General features: G+C 45.3%; 1 protein-coding gene across 3 annotated transcripts in view; it reads left to right on the top strand.

Moving 5' to 3' along the window:
- PRKG1 (protein kinase cGMP-dependent 1) overlaps positions 1–15,067 on the top strand; it is a 1,261,759-nt gene that overhangs the window by 695,497 nt on the left and 551,195 nt on the right. The window lies entirely within an intron of this gene.

Here is a 15,067-nt window from a genome sequence, read left to right as displayed (position 1 = left end):
CTGGCTGACCCAGTTTCCTAGGGCTGCCTTCTTGGGGAGGCTGAAATTGCAATTAGATTATTACCCGGGTTTGGAAAGTCGGTCTAAGAGACACCATTTTAGGCCTGTGGTTCCCCCCCCCCTTTTTTTTAAATACAGTTTACTTATTTTATATTTAAATATAAAAACTGATATCCAGTTAGGCTGTTGAAAACTTTTTAGTATGTGTGCAACAACTTGGGTGTGAAATCTACCTTTGCAATGACATTTTATTAGGTGTAAACATCGGGTATTTCTAGTTAAAATTTGGCATTCTCATGGAGATGGCCTGTATGTGCTTGAACATAGCTATTCACTAAACACATGATAACTCGTATCTGCAAGTGACCAAGTGTATTTATATCACTCAATAAAATCTTGCTGATGATGTCACGCTGGGTCCAAGGACCCAGAGGGCGTTCCCAAGACCAGCCAAGAGGGTCCTTGGCTTCATATAGGATGGAAATCAAACATGAACCAGCAGGAGGTGAGAGCAGAGGTTACCGGAGGTATAGAGAAAGCAGGTACAGACGGAGCCCCTGGGAGACTCAGGAAGGAGCAGGGGTCTCGTCTTTGTTTGGGGTGTGGCATCCAGGAACTGGTCAGAACAAAGACGAAGGCCCGCGTGTTACTCCTTGGAGCCAGGGTCCCCGCGTGGGGACGTCCGGCTCCGTGGTCTGGAATTGCCCTGTGATGGCTTCTCTCCTGGTCCTTCCTGGGACGTTTTCTATTGTAGAGCAGTCATTGACTCCGTGTCCCTTACAAGGAGGACACACACTGCACCGTGCAGCGTGTGTGATGTGGGGGTGCCGGTCCTGGCAGGAACGCAAACAGGAAAAGGAGCAAACAGCAGATTTGTATGGAGCCTTTCAGTTTCTCTGCCTCCCTCACTCCTCGTCAAAGAAACAGAACAGCCACCTGCTAGTAATGGTTGGTTTTTCCCTGTGATTCTTTTATAGGAGGTGAAGCAGGGTTGGGGCGGAGAAGTGTGTGTGTATTACATGTAGTAATCAGGATGGTAAGAGGTTGTTAGAATAAATTGTCAAGTTTATGAGCATTGCATGGCTCGTCTGCTGGTTTCCTTACTGCTGTTGCCAGTGTCTTAAGGGCTCTCACCCCATAGCATGCATCAGAACCACTTGGACCCGTGGCCCGTTAAGTCAGGTGGCTGGGCCTCACCACCTCCTCTGAACATACTCCGTGTTTCTGGGGTGGGACTGGAGAGGTTGCATTTCTAACTGGTTCTCAGCTTCTGCTGAGGTCCCTGGTGTTGGGAGCCCCTTTTAAGAATCGTTGATCTGAACAACTGGACTTGAGGTGCTTTTGTTTTGTTGCTCATCGGGTACCTCTCTGTATGGGATACGGGAGGTCTTTCAAAAAAGCCTATTACTGTGTGAATGCTGACCTGGCATAGCTAGTACATGTTGATCCCACAGCAAAGATACCCTGGGCTCAAACAATGGGGGAGCAGAGTGGCTGAGGGAGTCTGGGGACAAACGAGCAGGGAGAAGCCATGACTGTAAGTGTATGCTTTCTGTCGTAGGTCTTCCACATTTTCCTTAGTCTTTTTGTTCCAAGCTAGAAGAATGGTTCGATATATCCCCTTCATAAAGGACCAGTATGATCAAGCACAATGCCCAGGATGCATAAACCAACATTTATTATTAGCTGAGTGGCCCAGAATTACTAAGAGCTGTTAGAAACCTGTGGATATTTCCTGGTACGTATACATGGTTTTTGCAGTTGTACTTTGGAAGAACTACCATTTTATACTGCTTTCTTTGTTCCCATAATGCTTAAACTCTAGATATTTATAGCATGGCATATACTCTGAAGAAAAAATGTGCCTGGTATCTTGCATGGTTCAGTGTTGACTCTTTCAGTAAATCAAAATACCATGTATATTAAGAGTAACTCTTAAACACATCAGAACATATGGACAAATGGGGGTGTTCTTCAAACTAATCACCTTTAGAAACGATAAACTTAATCCATGGAGGTTCCCATTGTTCCAAGTGATTTTTAAGCTCCTATCCTGAAATTGTTCCAGGGATCCATTTCTAGGTCATACTGGAAAGCTGATACCTTAACTCAAAAGTGTACCTTGTTTTTGACAAAGGACAGAGTTACGCAACTAAATCAACTCTCCTTCGGACCAGAGTTGGCAAAAATGTGGTATGTAGCTATTTCCAAATAGCAAAACTTACATCACAATGCGAAGATTCTGCAGACTTGGAGAGTAGTACAAAGGATTCACCATAGATTAAGACAGATTCCAAAGAGAGTTACTAAAAATATATTTTTTAGTTATAACTGGCGTTTTTGAAACAAGTGTTATGGGCCGGCCCTCCAAGGAATAATAGATCAAATATATTCCTCCACAAAGTCCTCCCTGACCTTCCTCCTCCTTCCTCTAGGTTGGAAATGAGTTCATTTGCCTTTGCATATAAACCATCCCTTATCCCTTTCTGATGATAGTAACGCTTCTGCCTTTTAGTAGAATTATTATTTTCCTTCTAAACTATAACATCATGCAAGGAAAGAGCTAGATTCCCCTTTGTCAATTAACAAAATGCCTTATAGTCTTTAATTCCATCAATATTTATTCTAGGCACTGGCAATAGAGCAGTGAAAAAGACAAAGACATTCCACTAGAACAGAGGTTCTCTGAGTGTGGTCCCTGGACTAGAAGCATGAGCATCACCCAGAAACATGTGGGAAATGCTAAAATTTGGGGCCCTACTCTACGACTGCTGCACCAGACTCTCTTGCGAATGGGGTGTCTTTACAGAAATCTGGGTTTTAGTAAGCTCCCCCAGGTGATTCTGATGCAAGCTAAAGTTTGAGAACACCTGAACTCAAGGGAGACAATCATAGATAGATAGATAGATACATACATACATGCATACATACATACGTAAAGAGATAGGTACGTACGTTGTCCTTCACTGTATCTTCAGCACCTAAGATAGAGCTTAGCACAGGTGGGTGCTCATTTTATTTGTTGAATAAATAATGGGAAGTGACCTTAGGCACAACCTTTCATTTTACACAAGAGGAAACCCATGGCATTAACCATGTCCCCAGCCGGAATGGGGACCTTGTCGTTTTATTCTTAGGTCCCCGGTACTTACTGTTTGATAAAACAGATACGTAATGAAGCATGCAGAGGAATCGATAAGGTCTAGATCATCGAGGGAGATTCCCTGATGGAGCTGGGGTTTAAGGGACGGGTTATGATCGGGTATGTGTACACAGAAGATGAAGGGAAGAGAGCCAAAGCATGAACAGATAGAAATAGCCAAAACACTTTTCGAAGCCTTCACAGGAAACTAAAACATAGTTGGTAGTATTGTGATAAAAGATGGTCTTTGGGACAGACTGTTAAAAGATTTCGAAGATGAGATGTATGAGGCTAAACTGGATGGGTGTGTGAGTCTGCGGGCTCTCTTCCTTCTTTCTGAAACACGGACACGTGACAGTAACAGTAGAGGTTTAAGAACACCAGTCACGTCCATTCCTTCTTCACGAGCTCTTTTGCACCCAGACTCTGATTTTGAGCATTTATATTTTATTTAAATATTTATTTCTTTTGAGAGGGAGCGAGAGCATGCACGTGCCCTCCAGCAGGGTGGGACAGAGAGAGAGAGAGGGAAAGAGAGGATCCCAAGCAGGCTCCGCGCTGTCAGCACAGAACCTGACTCAGGGCTTGATCCCACGAACCGTGAGATCGTGACCTGAGCTGAAATCAAACTGACAGAGCCACCCAGGCGCCCCTAAAATTTTTATTTTTAATCAAAGTATAGTAGGCATTTAATATTAGTTGCACATGTACAACATAGTATTTCAACAATTACGTACGTTATGAAATGCTCACCGTGAAAAGCAGGTTAGCATCTGTCACCAAAGTTACCGCTGTGCTTTACACCCCTGTGCCTTATTTTGTAGCTGGAAGTTGGCGCCTCTAGATCCCCGTCACCCGTTTTGTCCGCCTCTACCCCCCACCCACGACTTGGCTACCTGTATCTGTTTCTCTTGTGTTGTTCTTGGTTGTTTTTTAGATTCCACACATAAACAAAATCATATCGCATCTTTCTCTGACTTATTTCACTGAGCATCATACCCTCTCCAGACTCTCTTTTTTAATCCCCTATAATCTTTCATCGGAAGAGGGGTAGTTACTCTTCCTGCCTTCAACATCTGCAGTCTGGCTTCGTTCTCTTCCCTTGCCTCCCACCCTGCTCTGCTCACTGTTGTGTGTTGGGGATGTCTTCTTCTCTGTCCCTTCTCATCTTCCTATGTCTGGATCCTTTCTGTCCTTCAATGCTCACTTCAGAGACTTCCTTCTTAAGTACTGGCTGAGCACCCAGTATCTTCCACCTTGCGTGTCTTCTGCTGAGATTTTGGTACCTTGCAAGCACAGAACCCGTATCTGATTTTTATTCTTCACATTGCCTACTCCAGTGCCTTATAGATTCCAAGCACTCAGAGGATATTTTACAAAATTAATACAAGAGGGGCGCCCGGGTGGCTCAGTCAGTTAAGCATCCGACTTCGACTCAGGTCATCATCTCATAAAGGTTTGTGAATTCAAGCCCCGCGTTGGGGCTCTGTGCTGACAGCTCAGGGCCTGGAGCCTGCTTCGGACTCTGTGTCTCCTTCTCTCTCTGCCCCTCCCTGCTCATGCCCTGTCTCCCTGTCTCTCAAAAACTAAATTAACATTAAAAAAATTTAAAAATTAATACAAGATCATCTTACAATAACAGATTACATATGTTAGCCAAATAGTAATGTAACGCTTTTAGTTCACAAAACACTTTTCTTTGGGTTCCCACATCAGGTTTTGAACACCAATCACATGAGGTACATACACTTGCATCCTGATTTTAAAGATGTAGAAACGTAGGGGACTGTTAACATAGAACTTTACGTAAAGGTAGCCTCATTTAAAATCCAGATGCCATTCATAAAAGCTAACACTGAGCACTGAACAGCATGGAGGCCCTCTGATAAATGCTGTATAACATACAATGTCTTAAATAAGACATAGTATTTTCCTTTCAAAAACATTTCCTTTCAACCACCTTCCTGGTCCAGGCAGGTCATGCTATCAATTTACAGCTAAGGGAAGTTCACTGCTGTGACCACGTTAACTGGCAGCGGCAGGATTCGAACCCACATCGTGTGACTCAAGAACTCACGCTCTTAAATTATTCCATTAAACGAGCTTCCCGAGGTTCATGGCGAGCAAGTGGCAGAGGTATAGCCCGAGACCAGGTCTCCTGATTTGCAAATCCCTGTTTCACAACCAGTGTAGTAATCATGGGCTATCAAGGCCTGCACTCCAAATACCTTGGCCTTTTTCCTGATTATCCTTGAGTGTAACTATTTGCAATTTTGACATCACAATCAGTGCTGTGGCGACAGATGGACCATAAGGTCTAAAAACTAAAGCGGTTGAGAAAATGTTTCCTTTTTTCTATTTGCAGGGCTGTAGTGAAACCTCACATAATGGATTTTTTTTAAAGCATCCAGTTAGCTAGGTAATAAATGCACTTTTCGTAAAATGAGAACCCGAATTTCTCAATCCCAAAATTAGGTTTGTCTGTGACATCTTCCCCAATTATTTTTTTAACTTTTATTTATTGTAGGTAATTTTGTCCCCAACGTGGGGCTCGAACTCACGACCCTGAGATCAAGAGTTGTATGCTCCTCTGACAGAGCCAGGCAGGTGCCCCACTTGAGTCTCTAAATGTATTTAATATGCAACAACATATAGAGGAATACGTGGTAAATTCTATTTATTTATGCATGGGATGAGTTGCTTTTATTGGCAAGAGGAAGATCCCCTGAATTTGGAGCTGCTGGGAATATAGCATCCCAGGATTAGAGGCTTGGGAGAGGCAAACATTCTCCCTGGAGGGGATTGTGTGGGCCAGTGCTTTTTTTCCTGTTGTTTAAGAGATGAAGGAAATGAGGCCCAGGGAAGACAGGAGACTTGACAGGGTTGGATGCCCAGTTACTGGCCAGCCTAGCATGTAATGGGGTCTAGATATTCCAGTTTCCCGTGCAGAGGCAGTGAGGTGAAGGGTTAAGAGCACAGACCTGGATGTCCAGGAGGCTTGGGTTGCCTGCCTGGTTCAGTAAGTATTGTGGAGCCTGAGAACAGTTACCCCTCGGTGCTGCAGCGTCTGTTAAACGGGAATTCCGTCACCTCCGTGGATCGTCGTGTGGAACATAGGGCGTGCTTATTTTTTTCACTTACTGTGTACAGCAATTATTAATCTACATTTATTATATAGAACTAGTAGTGGTAGATAAAGCATCGTAAGTGCAAAGAGACTCCAAGTTTAGTCTACTGCTATTTACTTTTTAGTCTCCACATTTGTGTCTTCGAAGGGGTTGGACCGGGTGAACTCATGGTCTGTTGTCAAATTATCTTGTTTTAAAAATTTGAGCTCACATCATTTGACTCAAGAACTCAAGCCCTCAAACTGCTATTCCATAAATGAGTTGCTCAAGGACGCGTCGCTCATCCGCGGGAGGGCTCCAGCCTGAAACCAGGTCTCCTGATATTAAAACTTCTGCGTGGATAGCGTTGCCATTGTAACCGGTGGTGGATTTGTAGTTGAACATGAGCGCGTTCTAGGCTCAATCCCATCAGACACTTCACTGAGAATTTGAGTGATCCATGCGGTGCTCACTGGATTCTTATACTAAGCCCTGAAATGTACTCTTCAAATATTTAGTTGGCTGAGATTCCACTTTTTCATCTTCGTTAGAAGGGCCTGCCTGAACTTTGACCGTGGAGGACCGTGCACTGGGCTGGCACACAGCATACCTGTCTGAGCATACAGTCACGTTCAGGATGTCATTAGCGCTGTGCCTTTCGAGCGTGCCCCGGCAGACACAGGCCATTCATTCAAACCCGGGAGGAGCATAACTAATTGGACAAGAAGCGGAGCTCCCTTATTCTGGCTTCAGGCTGTTACCTGAAAGGACAGAGGGAGGAAGTATCCTCAAAGACTCTGGAAAAGTACAAGCCCCGAAACCAGGTCCCGACTAAAGACATCCTGTTTAAGATGAACAATTCACGAATCTTTCTTCCTGTGACCGGAACAATCCAATACCCAGCTTCAGAGAAACGTCTGAGCTTCCGAATTCGCTGCCGAAGCTGGCCCTTTCTGAGGCTCGGCTGGCCTCTCCAGTGAGCCTCTATTTATGCCAGGTTACAGAAAGTGGCTTTCTGGAAATATTTGAAGGAGGCCTCAGATTGTTGAAGACAACAACAAAGGCTAGTGTGGCAGAATGAACTTGGGGCTTATTATCACATTTGAATGGTCCTTGAGAAACATTATGTTGGCATGCTAATTTATTTCTTTTTTTAACTTTTTTTTAATGTTTGTTTATTTTTGAGAGAGAGAGAGAGAGAGAGAGAGAGAGAGAGCACGAGTGGGGGGTGGAGCAGAGATATTGGGAGACACAGAATCCGAAGCAGGCTCCAGGCTCCGAGCTGTCAGCACAGAGCCCGACATGGGGCTCGAACTCAAGAACTGTGAGATTCTGACCTGAGCCGAAGTCAGTTGCCCAACCAACAGAGCCCCCCAGGCGCCCCAGCATGTCAGTTCAGGTTTGCCATCAAACAAGTCTATTCTCCAGGGTCAGAAATGAGATAAAAATGTAAAATCTGATGTTCCTAGGAATGTGATCCCTAGCACCTCCTGGTACAACTCCAGACACCGTGTCCAACCGTGGGAAGTGAGGGGTTGGGGGTGGTATTGTAACGATACTCTGCTGTCACTTCAGGCTCCGGCTGCCACCACCAAATACCCAGATGGGGTGGCTTAAACAAGCCCAAATTTTCTCACAGCTCTGGGGGCCGGAAATGTAAGATCAAGATGCCGGCACATTTGCTTTCCCTGGTGGCCTCTCTACTTGGCTCGCACATGTCCTCACGTGGCCTTTTCTTCATGTGTGCAAACCCCTCGTGTGCTTTTCACTTCTTATGAAGACCAGTCATGTGGGACTACGGCCCCACCCTTACCAGCCTCATTTACCTTAATCACCTCTTCAAAGGCTGTGTCTCCAAATATCCAACATGGGAGGTTCGGGCTTCAACATATGAATTGGGCTGAGGGGAGGAGAGAATGGACCCAGTTCAATCCCTGACATCCCATAAGGCAGCCACCTTTAAGAAAAGAAGGAAGTCATAGGTGGGACACCTTTAGGATGCTCTCTTCCCATTCTCTCTCTCTCTCTGTCTCTCTCTCTGTCTCTCTCTCTCTCTCCTCCCCCCCCCACAACTCCTCATTTCTATTCTATCTTTATATCTTCTCTGCTTCAAGAACCAGATCTCTGATTTCTTTCCCTAGTCCATTGACATCTGAGGCACTCTTCCTGAGGGTTTTTATTTACTTGCTACAGATTTGCCCAGAGAGAATGATTTGCTTCTCTGAGTACAGATTCCAGCTTCATAGGAGAGAGAAAGCAAAGGCCCATCTCGACTATGATGTCCATCTGTGATTCAGTCCAATACGGAAAAAGCATTGAGGCCAGGCTGATAGTTAAACTACCTCACTGCTGTATACCGGGGCCCGGCCATCAGTGCGGGGGGAGGGACCCTAGTGCCTTGAGTTAACCTTCTTTACCTGCTGGGCTACAGAGAGGTCCAGGATAGGGGCGCTTTGAGGCTCATGACACTGTCTATCATCAGGTACAGATTTGCAATTATTTTAATACTTATTTTGAGAGAGAAGAAGAGAGAGAATCCCAAGCAGGCTGCATGCTCAGCGTGGAGCCCAGCGTGGGGCTCCATCCATCCCACGACCCTGGGGTCATGACCTGAGCCGAAATCAAGAGTTGGATGCTCAACTGACTGAGCCACCCAGGCGCCCTAAGATTTGCAGTTATTTTAAACACTTGTCCAGCCATCCTGCTCACAGCTGAGTATCTGCCCTGGTTGACCACAGATTCCAGCCAGCTCTTGGTGGCCCAGCCTTGTTCGGGAGGGGGGTGGGGATGGGCTTTTCCCAGCGGGGAACCTGCCTGTCACCAGAGGCACGCTTTACCTCACTCTTCTAAGTTGGCCCCTCTGTCTCAGCAAAAATAAAATATTAGTTCCCACCATGAGTAATGTCCATGTAAGTTTTTAAATATTGACCACAGTCAGAAAAAACAGTCTGGTATCAAATAGTAAAGGAAGTTTAGCTGCCGATTCACGATCTTCACCCAGCTCTCACTATACATAATGTATGATTTTCCGGAAGGTGAAGAGAGCATACATTTTTAAAATACCAAACTCCTCCGTCACTCGGGTAAAAATACTGAGACTTCTTTTCGTGGCAGCTTAACGGTAACAATAAACGGTGGCGGTTCTTGTGTTCATTGTCCTCTTTGTCACCATCAGCTGACATTGACCTTGCAGCGGCTGTGTATCCTTTCCCAGGGAGCCGCACGATGCCAGAGCCCCATCTCACTCACTTCCAGGTGTTTGCCTGTTCCCTCCCTGTCCTGGGGACAAAACAGAGACCTGCAGGGAGACAGGGAGGTGCAAATGACCTATGCTTCTGGAGTGCAGTCTTTTGTGAGCCCTGAAAATTGAATTGTGTGTGTTAGCCCGCCGCCCACAAGGGGTCCAGGAAAGAACAGCTGAGGCCTGCAGGGAGAATAAAGGAAAATGCCAGGTTTCCCTGCCCGTTCAGTGGTCTGGGCTTTGCTGCCGAGGCCTTGGGATTGAGCAGTGGCTGGGGCCCTCATTCTCACCTGCAGGGAGGCCAGGGTCTGAGAGATCCCCCGAGAACAGGTGTCTGGCAGGAAGGAGACAGACCTGACGCTTTTCAGACCAGCAGCAGCCTGAAAAGTCTTTAGGAAAACTTTTATGCTTTTATGCAACTAAAAGCGATTCAGCATCTCGTTTGCGAAAATACTCCTAAGGCACGTGCTCTGTCGAGAGCAGCCCCCGAGTTTGACAAGCTGGGGGGTTTAAACGTGAACCGAAATGGGGTTCCTGCTTTCAGTAGCCCCTTTTTGTTTGTTTCTCTTTGTTTCTTTTTTGTTTTGCTTTTTGTGTTTTGTTTTGTTTTGTGTTGTTTTGTTTTTTACTAGAAACTGTCATCAGTTTTCTCCTGGAACTTCTCCCGCTGAGGATTTATGGTGCTCGGATTCAGCTTTGTGGCGGAAGAAGGGCTTGCCTGCGAGGGGTGTCTCTCGCGTCAGGCGAGATAGAGAATTCGGGATCGGAGCCCACAGTTTCCGAATGCATTTTTGATTTGTTGGGTTTCCTCAGAGGTGTGTAGGAAACAAAAATAGAATTGCTGTTTACCCACTGACCCTCTTGCTGAGGCTGAGGATAAAAAAGGATTTGTTTTTTTTCCTTTCCTACTCAGAAAAAGACTGTTCTACCTCTTTCCTGTGCTAGGCTCTTCGTGGCCACACACACCTATATATGCTGAGGACACAGGGTTATACTGGTAAGTGATTGCATCTGACTCAAAGCAGGTGTAACTCTGGCAGCCCTTCACCCCGCTATCTAGAAGTGGGGGGTGGGGGCGAGCCTGCTCCTTGCCGGGTAATCTGTCGTTGCCAGGCCATTGATTCAACCAGCACCGTATTGTTGTTTTCCGGCCAGAGTTCTTAAACTCTAACCTTCACGTAAAGCATATGATCACCTAAGAACAATTTTTAAGTGGAACGTAGATAAAACATAACCAGGTTTATTTCTTACTTCTATTAAGTATCAGATCTAAGCTTAAATGTTACTTGTACTTGGAGAAAGGTGATACAAATACGAGTCTATCTTCGACCATCAGACTGTGTTCACAAGGAGAGCATCGTATGAGCCTGCGAACCAGGGGCAGTGGGGTCCAGCCTGTGCTGATCACTTGATTCTGTCCTGTTGTGGGGCTCACTGACTAGTTACATTCTATAAGGATTTTGTTTCCTAAAATGACATTTCTTACACACATACTTTCTCCCATTAAAAAAAAAAATTCTTTCAGGGCACCTGGGTGTCTCAGTCAGTTGGGCGTCTGACTCTTGGTTTTGGCTCGGTCATGGTCACGCAGTTCGTGGGATCAAGCCCTGTGTCAGGCTGTGCGCTGACAGCATGGAGCCTGCTTGGGGTTCTGTCCCTCCCTCTCTCCTCCCCCTCCCCGTTCGCACACACACTCTCTCTCTTTCTCTCTCTGAAAATAATAAACTTTAAAAATAGGAATTACAAAAAGTCTTCCTGTTTTCCGTTTCCACAGTCGCTGCGCACTGTGTAGGTTACTTTCTCACCTCCTCCTTTCACAGTACAAGTGTCTGTTCCCTGTGGTCCGGGGAGAGGACAGTTCCAGGTGCTTAGAGGGGACACCACCGTAGGAGACAAAACAAAGCCCCCTTGTTTCTGGTTTCCCTCCGGAGGCGGCAAGGCAGTTCTGATCGCTGACCTGAAAGCTGAGCGTTCGGTGTCCACTTCCTTGCAAAGACGCCACACTTTTCCTCCGTGTAGGAGGTGGCCCCCAGTGGCAGCAGGGGCCCGAGCGAGAAAAGCAGCTGGAACCGCTGCAGGAAGAGTTGACCTGAGGGAGAGAGTTTGGGTCTCCAGTGAAGACCGAAGCAAACACGTTAATGAACAGTGTCAGAAGGGCCAGGATCGTGATAAACCGAGGGGGCAGCGGGTGTGTATTCTCCTCTTTCCTCTCTACATAGTCTTTCCATTTCCATCCGTGTGTTACAACTATTGTCAGTGTTGATGCTTGTTCGCCATACTGTTTGGAGAACCAAGGGTTTAGTGGAAGTATCCCGATCCAACTCTAGTTGTCTTTTTATACACTCGGAAACGCTAATACTCCTCCCTAGAACCAACCAGAAAGCTCTGTGATTCCAGACCTTTACTATTGCAGCTACAATGCCCTGCTCAGTCCCAAATGCTCCTACGCACCCCTCGACAGCCTTGGGAGGATTTTTCCGTGCATGGGGAAACTGAGGCACAGGCAGGCCCAACAGCCCGCCCTCGGTTTTAGAGCAAGCAGGTGACGGACTCAGGGCCGGACAGTCCGACCGAGGGAGATGGTTCGTGAATTCCTCAAAGTTCTAACCCAGATTTTGTGCACTTAGACTAAATGTTTTATTCTCCTGAAGGAAAAAAAAAAAAAAATATGTGTTACATTTCACCACCAGCCACATCTTCTAACTTTTCCCTGCCTTGTCAGCTGCCTGTCAGGTTTGTAAAGAAATGCGGCATAAAACTGACAGGAAGAAGCTCTGAAATCCATAACCACATGGCAGAATATTGAAAAATCTTCACACAGGCTTATTTTGTCATTTATTGTATAGCCCTAAACCAGCTGCCAGGGGCACAGGTGATTTAATAGGCACCATTTAGCTAATACATTATTTTGCCAAGAAAATTCATTGTGCCGAATTCTTTTTTAATCTTTCGTGGCTGCTTACTTATAAAAACAGAGTGCCTAGAAGCTCTGAATTATTTCACAGGGGGAGAAGCCAAACAGAGAAGGCTATTAATTTAAGCTGTTTCAAATGGAAATTGTCACTGTGGAGAAAGAAATGTAGGTGGCATAACATATATACGACTCTTGGATAAAGAGAGACACTTGAAATGGCACATTTCATGTTTGGAGGTTCAAAAGGCATCATTCGTCAGTAGATTATTAAACTAAGTTGAGTATTTTCTAGCTTTTAAACCAGGATGATGAATATGAAAGTGTTTTTCACACTCTTAAAGCATTATGCACACCTCAGGCACACGGAGGTTTCTGCAATGCAAGTGAGGTGTTGGGCGTGTTAGCATTCTGTCGGAATGGTATTTGTACAACATTATACAGTTTCTGATCTCTCTTCAGCAGAGGACGTCCAGACATTATTTAAAATTCTCAGTGTTGTTTAGAATCTAAAAGAGAGCCTTTGCATCCAATAGATTGATGTGCGCTCTTGTTTTTAACTCTCACACTTAACGTAATGCTTAGACATCGTATGTTCAGATTTCTTCGTACAGAGGAAAATAGTGGTCACACGCCACGGAGACACATGGGTCACCTTACACCAGGGAGGCTGCATCGAGCAGACCACTAAGGCACATTTAGGACAAAGAAGAGAAAAAAAATAGGACAGTTGAAAAGTAGAGTCTTAGAAAAGGGTCTGTCTCTTGAAAGAAGAGAGAGAGAGAGGAGGCAAACGAATGACATGGTCTTATTGACAAATTAATGACACCAGTATTCTGAAATGTTGGGAGACATCATTCACTGCTTCTGTAGTCACAAATGCTACAAACAGCATAAATGGCAGCAGTGAATTCGACGAATTACATTTATTAATGGCTATAGATTATAAATTATATTCCCTTTCCTAGAATTACATGCAACTGTGGCTAAAATGAGGGAAAACCTACAGATGTACTTATGGAATCCTGGTCTTTAGATATATTTTAATGAAAAAGAGCAAGTTACACGACACTGTTATAGTATAGCTACATTCTTTTTCTGCCCCCCGGGGTATGTATACATGCATGTGTGAACCGTTCTCTTTGTATATTCATAAGGTATTTCCAAGGATATCTGAGAAGCTAATAATAACAGTTCTACCTGGGTATGAAGACTGGGAATCGGATAATAAGGTTTATTTCCTTCATGGCATTTTTTTTTTTTACTGTTGGACTTTGTTTCTCTGTTTTCTTCTTCTTCTCCCCTGACAAAAACATTTCACGAGATACAACTTAGAGTTCAGTTTTCTACTGTTTGTCAAGATTCGCGGATAGGTTGACACATTAAAAAAAGAATGCTCACTCAAATTAGCATGCATCAGAAATCCCTGTAGGGTCTCCTGAAAATACAGACACGTGGGTCCCCTGCAAGCAGGTTAACTGGACACAGAGCCTTAGAATGTGCGTTTGGAATGGACCTTGGGAACCGAACCCTCAGGGGTCTGCAGACTTCCCCCTGAGAAACACTTGCCCTGAGCTGGTAGAACTCACCAGCTCGCATGGAGACACTTCTGGCGTGAGCCATCCAACAGCCTGAAGATGCAATTCTACCATGACCGCTTTAGAAAAAAGCATCTCTGAAAAATAACAGTTATTACTCTCATTATTGTTGGATCTTCTATTGACTTCTTCCCACCAAAAGGAAGGGCAAGGATGGCCATTATATTCATCGTTTTCCCTTTGTCTGAGGGGGGTGATGTGGACAGCCCTGATGTGGAAAGTCAGAATGAGAAAATATTGGAAACTTGTCTTAGAAAACCGGTTTGTATGCACGTTACCTCTAATGACAGTTGCTGAATATGTGCCGAATGGTAGCTGCTCTTATATATGCTTGCGTGACTTTGCTTTCCCAGGCCTTTGTCATGAGACCGGTGAGCCCTGGTGGCTCAGGTCCACGGGGATTGAGACGCGAAACCATTTGGTCTCCTCTTCCCGAATCACATGGCTGTGCCACGTGGACGTACAGCACGGCTGCTCGCGTCCTCTCTGTATTCCTCGCTTTGCAGGATGGTGGGCCCTCATCACCACTGCTCCTGGAGAAATGACACGTCCCACTGTTTCTCTTCTCCCGCCTGCCGCAACCGCTGCTTGCTTCTCTCCTGCTTCTCCCACCCCACGAAGAGTGGAAGAGGATGTTCACGAGCTTTCATCAGAACTTTGGTTGTGCTACCAGGCAGAGACCTAGCTCTTCTAGTTTGCAGACTGTTACCCATGGATCGGATAATTGCCCTGAGGATATCTGAGTGGCTTCATCCTGGCTTAGCATCACACAAAACATTCCCTTCCATTCCTGAACCCATGTTTCTTTTTTTTTTTTTTTTCAATATATGAAGTTTATTGTCAAATTGGTTTCCATACAACACCAAGTGCTCATCCCAAAAGGTGCCCTCCTCAAGACCCATCCCCCTCCCTCCCACCCCCCATCAACCCTCAGTTTGTCCTGAACCCATGTTTCAAGCTAAGCCCAAGTGTCTGGACATTCATGTATCGCAATATGTCCATGAGGTCTCTCTCAGCATTCTAGGACTTAGCCATCTACCCCAAATCTTTTTCACATTTTACTCAGGA

Source organism: Prionailurus bengalensis, chromosome D2 (assembly GCF_016509475.1).
Source record: "Prionailurus bengalensis isolate Pbe53 chromosome D2, Fcat_Pben_1.1_paternal_pri, whole genome shotgun sequence".
NCBI classification, from domain to species: Eukaryota; Metazoa; Chordata; class Mammalia; order Carnivora; family Felidae; genus Prionailurus; species Prionailurus bengalensis.
The sequence above is the reverse complement of the archived record's forward strand: the minus strand, read 5'-3'. Positions and strand labels throughout refer to the sequence as shown.